Source organism: Helicoverpa armigera, chromosome 30 (assembly GCF_030705265.1).
Source record: "Helicoverpa armigera isolate CAAS_96S chromosome 30, ASM3070526v1, whole genome shotgun sequence".
NCBI lineage: Eukaryota > Metazoa > Arthropoda > Insecta > Lepidoptera > Noctuidae > Helicoverpa > Helicoverpa armigera.
The window spans coordinates 3,368,700-3,375,637 of record NC_087149.1 but is presented as its reverse complement, the minus strand read 5'-3'; positions in this window follow the sequence as shown (position 1 = coordinate 3,375,637).

Below are 6,938 nucleotides of genomic sequence, written 5' to 3'. Positions count from 1 at the left end.
CGCTATCGTTGCCTATTAATTCTTTGCCCAACGATGAGTAGAACCCGAAAAAAAATTGTATAACAACTGCACAATTGAAAAAAAAATCACTGCGATCGTACAACAATCAACAGCACTGCGACCAATCAAGTTTAGAGGCGGGGGTGTATGAAGGGTCACTCCCGAACTGCTCGCGCCTTGTGATTTCGGGTATATTGTGGATGAATCTCGATAAAATGTAGGTATAAAATGAAACGCCAGCAGAGGATGGAGGCCCCTGGAGAACAGGGGCCCCAAGCACGTGCTTGTTGTGCTTATAGGGTTAATCCGCCACTGACTGTCTGGCATAATGATAAAAGCCGGTAATTTTCAGTAACAAAAAAGCAAAGAACTTTTTAATTTTCTTAAAAAGAGTTCTTACTCAGAAAACGCAACCTTCTTTTTCAGCAGCTATTAAAAAAAAACAATGGGTTAATCCCAACACCGTGGGACAAATAAAGAGCCAAAGTAAGAACTCGTATAAAATACCAACTCCAAAATAACATAAAAACCGGTTATAACTCGACAAGTTTATTTAAAATTGCTTATTAATGGTCGCCGGGCTAAAAATAGCTACACAAAATGTTAGCTTTCTAATTTTGGCTCGCTTACATCATTCAACTGTACAAAATACCTACAGTCGACCAAAAAACCGAATAAAAACATTGATTGATAAAAAAAACTTGTTTCTTTTTTGTAACTTTGTCTGTTACTGCGCAGGTTTATTGTAGAAGGTCAACTTCGTTAAAGACGCTCTTTAAAAGTAGGTAAAATCTGCTGATATGACTGCGGGATTATTAGCGAGAGTTACCGCGGCCCTGGTACGGTAGACCGCACGTCAGTGGTAACTGTCATGCACCTTAACTCAATAGTAATAAGTACGATTTTACTATAAAACTGTTACCACTGACCTGAAGTTGACTGTACATAAAGGAACATGGTGGGATTTAAGTCAGTAAGGATCTGACTCCTTAGCGCTGCACCCACGTCCACAGTAGGAGGGGTTTCATTTAATAATTTCCCATCAAAAAGTAGGTTTTTCCGATGGTTAATCATTCCATTTATCCCTAAGTACATATATAAATTTTTTACAGGACCAAAATAGCCTCCTTTTCTTCCAGCGCCGAGAGAGACAGGGCTCATCATATGGACAGCGGGCCATTTTGCGTCAATGAGATACAATATTCTCCCTTGTTGCTGTTGTTTTTGATCAAAAAACAATGGTCATTTATTATTTCTAACTTTCATTAGGTACTAGAAAAATGCTGTTAAAAACATTACCAGATTTACTTTTATGAAATTCCAGGCATTAAGCCTGGTTTAGCTTACTTCAGCACAATTATTTGAAGTAAACCTTCTTTATCTTCAATCTTAGTACAAAAACTTGGTAAAGAACATTGGCCGTACTTTGATCTTTTATGATATTTTGACGCGGTTCCGATCTAAATATAGAGGCACGGGGAACCGTGGGATTTTCCTCGTCAGAAGTTTCAGAAATGGATCAAGGGGTAACTTAGGTACCTACTTTTTTTTGACAAAAGTTTGTAGAAAGGGTAAAATATTTCTTACTGCTTCTTTAAATAAAAATGAGGAAAATTGTTACAAAAACTAAACGCAACCAAAAATAAGCGATTCATTAAAATAAAAATAATTGCATCACTAACTTCGATTTTGAGTTGCACTAAAAACAAATCAAATAAAAAGCCGGCCATGGACGCCGGTAAATACCAAATACTTTCAAAAAACGCAACATTGCGTCAGCCGATGTTTTTTTGAACGACCTTTTTGCGTTTTTGGCTGACTGATTTCCATCATTTGTTATTTTAATAAAAAAATAAGCAGCCGTTGTAGGCCAAATTGGTAACTTTTTGATCGCAATTCGTTGTAACGCAACTTAGACGATTTTCTTTTCAATCGCCTTTTAAGAGAACTACTTTCTGGAACTCACCTCTATTAATGGGATATTAAAACTCCGGCTCGCTCTTCTTCGATAACTCTTTTTCCAGGTTTTGCTCTGTTTCCGCCCAAAATGGCTCAGATCTTCTCTTTATAAACATCACCAGCTTTTTTCTCGTCCCACTGCACTGCACTACACTTTTAGACTTATATAGGTACCTGGACTACAGTCCAGCTTTCCTCGAGATGATTTGTTTCACCTTTAATCAGTCACTGGTCTTTAAAATATGCTTAAGAAGCACTTAAGTTGCACTGGTGCTTGCCTGCCCTATATTGAACCACACACTCGTTTCTTCATCATCAACCTCGTGTCTCTTCGGTATTATGCTTCAAATATGCTAGCATTGTTACTCCTACTCAAGAGGACTATAAGGTCCCTATAGTTAATACCTAAGTAGGTAACAATTCATTAAAAATACATTATACTCGTAGGTAGTAGGACCTGTGGTAGTAGGTCATATTGCCCATCGCCCATATTGCATTTACCTTGTTATTATAACATTATGGGCTATTATAGTAAGTTTACTAGTTTTTTAATAAGTAGTCGTTTACCTACTTTTATAATGTAGGTACGACATCACAGTACCTAAGTAATGAAGATAGTTCCTTTCTTGTAGCATAAGGCGATCTGTTTTTATCAATAACTAGTAGAATAAGGGTGATCTTACTGGTTTGAGACAACGCCCTTTTTGAGTACCTACCTACCCGTGCCTGCGTACTTAAGAGGTAGGTATTACAAAAAAAAAGAATTAAATAAAAATAATGATGCACAAAGTACTAAAATGATATCTGCTTCCATAATATCATTTTTAATTACAGTTTCAATCAGGGAAAATATAGCGGATGGATTTTGATGAAACTGGCAGTAGAAACAGCATAAGTACAGGTTCGGTATTGAGAATACCAAAATATTATCTACCCACGCTTCAACACATGCGTACCTGCTCTACAGTTAAGCACTTTTCCACTAGGTAGGTATTTGGTCTGTCCTAATGTTACAGATATATTTCTTCAAAATACGACCTTAGAATCGTAGTTTAAACTCATTGGTTAACTTTCAAAACTAACCAGGTTTGTATTGCGTCACAAGTTTTTGTAGCACGTTTTGAGTATTTTTCCGTCAGTTAGAGGCCGTTGGAATATTTCTATACGGAAAGCGTCGGGCACCTACTAATGAGATTTTAGGCGCGTTTTCCTAGTAAGCAATTTGGGTAACTAGTAGAACTAATTTTGTGACAATGTTTTGTTTTGTCAGAACAAGAGTAATTAGGTAGGTATATATAATAAAACTAAGAATAGTAGGTACTTACCTATTATTGATAATCGTGGTCACAGAATTACAAAATGCAGTTGTTTTCTGTATCAAATTGGACAACTGTCTGTCCTCCCAACTACATACATATTTTAATACCTACATGAATTAGGTACTAAAGGTAAAGAATTACTATTGAAAAATTCGTTAAACATATACCCACCTACAAGATTATTGATAAGAACAGTTCTCTGTGCATCAGAATTAACTACCGTCAAAATGTGGGCCCAGCTTTGTTGACCTCAGAGCATTTGTTGCAAGTAGATAAGAAACTAGAAGCCTGAATGTCTGACAACCCAGTCTAACTGAAGGGTAACATGTTTCAAAATTACCTCAGTTGAAGAAGTCAGCTGCAAAGCTGCAACCGATAACGTTGGAAGCAAACCGACTTTAGAATACCTACATGGAAATTTAACGTTTTCACTCAAATATCAAAATGTTGATTGTCTGTATCTGCATACCTAGCATTTTTTTTCTTCTTGGGGGTACTTTTGATAATTTAAGAAAAACTTCAACAAATTTTTAAGTGTCGCCATCTAGTGTTCGTCTCATGAATTAACAAGTGGAGCATAGTAGCGACATCTGTGTTCTTTGACGTGTTAGGCAATACGTAAGATTGTCGGGAGCCTATTTGCTAAACTGATATCGAAAATATTTTCATTAATAAGAAGCCACGATAGCGTCCAACATTTACCATTCTTAATTTTCATCCTAGTACAGGTAGTTGTTCTCCCAGAACGCGGTAAAATCCGCGGTAATTAGTTAGGCCAATAGTACTTCTCTTGGCAAGCTAGTTGAAGCTAGAACCACTAGTTATAAAATGAAGAGAAAGGGGTTGAAAAAAGGAAAGAAAATAAATAAATGACGTCATCCACCAACCGTCACTTTATTATCATACAATATAACAAATAAAATAGTTTTAAAAACCTGTGCAGGTGTTATTTGCTAATACATAGTAAATCATATTCATTTAATTAAATATAACGTATTTTTTTTTAATGAGAACAAAAAATACAATGTCTTGGTTGGTTTTTAAAATAACGGGCCGCATAGGGACTACGTAAGGCACTCTACACATTTGCGTTTTTTAGTCGCACGATCGTCATAAAAATACTGTCATGTATAAAAATTATTGCAATGGACTGTCTGACGATCTTTTGCGACTGAATCCAAGTTCATGACGTACCGTTCGTAGTTTTGGATGCGGCCTAAATGGTCGTGAGTGTGTGCCGTGCCTAACATTACTAAGCTTTTAGAACAGTAGTTATTTTTTGGACTGCAAAGAATATTCTTTCTATTATAATAGTTTTGAATATGCCTGGAAAAATTTTGAGGCTAAAAATCCTAAATTATTTTCAAAATTAGACGTGATGTTAAGTAAAAATTAGCACAAAAAATAACTACTTTTTGAATAGCTTTTAGACCAACAGTTCCTTTAACAACTGAGCAACAGACAACATTAAAATAATATTATATTGCAAACTGTCAGTCTTTCTGTCTGCATGGCGGGACACTGTGTATCTTTACTGCAAAATATAGAATTGGGTTCAATCCCCAAGTGAAGCAGATTTATATCCCTTTTATAGTACTAGAAGGACTTTATTGAGGTCAGTTAGGGCAGCCGCTCCTTATAAAGCGTTAGTACTCAGCTGCATCCGGTTAGACTGGAAGCCGACCCCAACATAGTTGGGAAAAAGGCTCGGAGGATGATGACTTAATAATGGTAAATAGTATGTTCACCTAATATGTTTAAAAAAAAGAAAACTTTGTGACTTAGTTTGTATTCTTTTTCATAAAAGGGACCACTAAAAAGTACCCATACGCCCAAAGACACAAAAGTTGAGTATTAATATTGAACATCCTTCACACTATCAGGTATTATATTCAGCCTCTGTACACATACATTTCATAAACACAGCTGAAATTTAATTACAAATATACACTTCTGGACACATCTATAGGCCCACCTTGTATTTTCAGTTTCGTTTGGTCCTAGCTAATTTTTTATATTAGGTCGAGCAAAAGGTTTGTATGCAGTTTTCAACCTTGCCCATTCACAATTTCATTCAATAGTCTTTTTTTGAATTTCGAATACAGAATTTAAAGAAATAAGAGACAATTTGGAGCCTGCTTGTTGATATCAAACAGTCGATTACTAAGAAAACTTGGTTTTATTGGTTTACTTGGACTTAATTCTTGAAAAAGTGATTGATATCTTTGGTTTTGCAACAAACATTACTTATTCTTTACATTAAGGTGAGGTTCTCTCAATAATCTATGGATACTTCACCTGAAGTCGCCGCCCAAGCTGTGGCACTTATTCAGGCCGGACGCAGCCAAAGAAACGTGAGTGCTCAACTTAATTTAAGTCGATCTGCGGTCTGAAATGTTTATCGGAGGTACCTAGAGACTGGCGGCTTTGTTCGTCGCCAAGGAAGGCCACGATCTCGGGTCACAACTGAAAGGCAGGAGCGATTCATCGTGATGACCAGCTTGAGAAATCGTCACCTTACCTCCATTGAGACACAAAAACAACTTCGCGACTTCCACGGAGTATCTGTGAGTGCTCGAACTGTTCCCCTGTTGTGGAGAAGGTTAAAAGAACACGATATGGTACCACACAAGCCAGCTAATGGGCCCAAACTAACGCGAACCTACCGAACAGCGCGCCTTCATTTCGCACGCAGTCATTTAAATTGGACACAGCAAGATTGGAGCCGTGTTCTCTTTTCTGATGAGTCCAAAATTGTGTTTCATGGCAATGATGGAAGGAAGAAGGTCTACCGACGTAAGGGAGAGCGTTTCGCACAATGCTGCTTTGAAGAGATGGTTGCTTATGGCGGTGGCTCAAAGACTGTCTGGGGCGGTATATCCGCGAGCGGCAAAACTCAACTTGAGGTTGTTACAGGACCACGGCTGCCAACATTAAACGCTGAAAGGTACATTCGTGAGTGCTTAGGACCTCACGTGATACCATACGCGGACTATGTGGGCCCAAATTTCCTTTTTATGCATGATAATGCAAGAGCCCATGCGGCCGGCATTGTCAGGGAATATCTTCGGGATGTGAATATCACAGTTATGGACTGGCCAGCCAGAAGCCCAGACATGAACCCCATTGAGCACATGTGGGACAAGCTAAAAGACGTGTTAGGGCTCGTCAGCCAGTTGCCCAGACGATGCAGGAGTTGAAAATTGCCATAGAAGAGGAATGGGAGATGATCCCTCAAAACTTCATAGAGCGGTTGATAACTCTATGCCTAATCGTATGAGAGCTGTGGTAGACGCCCATGGAAGCAACACACGTTATTAAATTAAACCTTTATTTGATAAAACATGTTTTTTATTCAAAAATCAATTGCCTTTAACGAGGCACATATCCGACTTGTTAAGCGTAGCTCCATGTCGTATGGTATTCCAAATTCAAATTTAAAACAATACGATCGAAAAAGAAGGTAAAATGTATCAGGTTTAAAACTGCATCATCAGTTTTTTTCAATCTAGCAATCATATTTCGGTAGGGGATCGAAACCAAAACTCTAAGGTGGGCCAATAGATGTGTCCAGAAGTGTATATTTCCTTGCAAAAATCATTATAAATTCCTTGTCACACTTGATACACACCGATTCTTTAAGTATGTGCCTGCATCGTA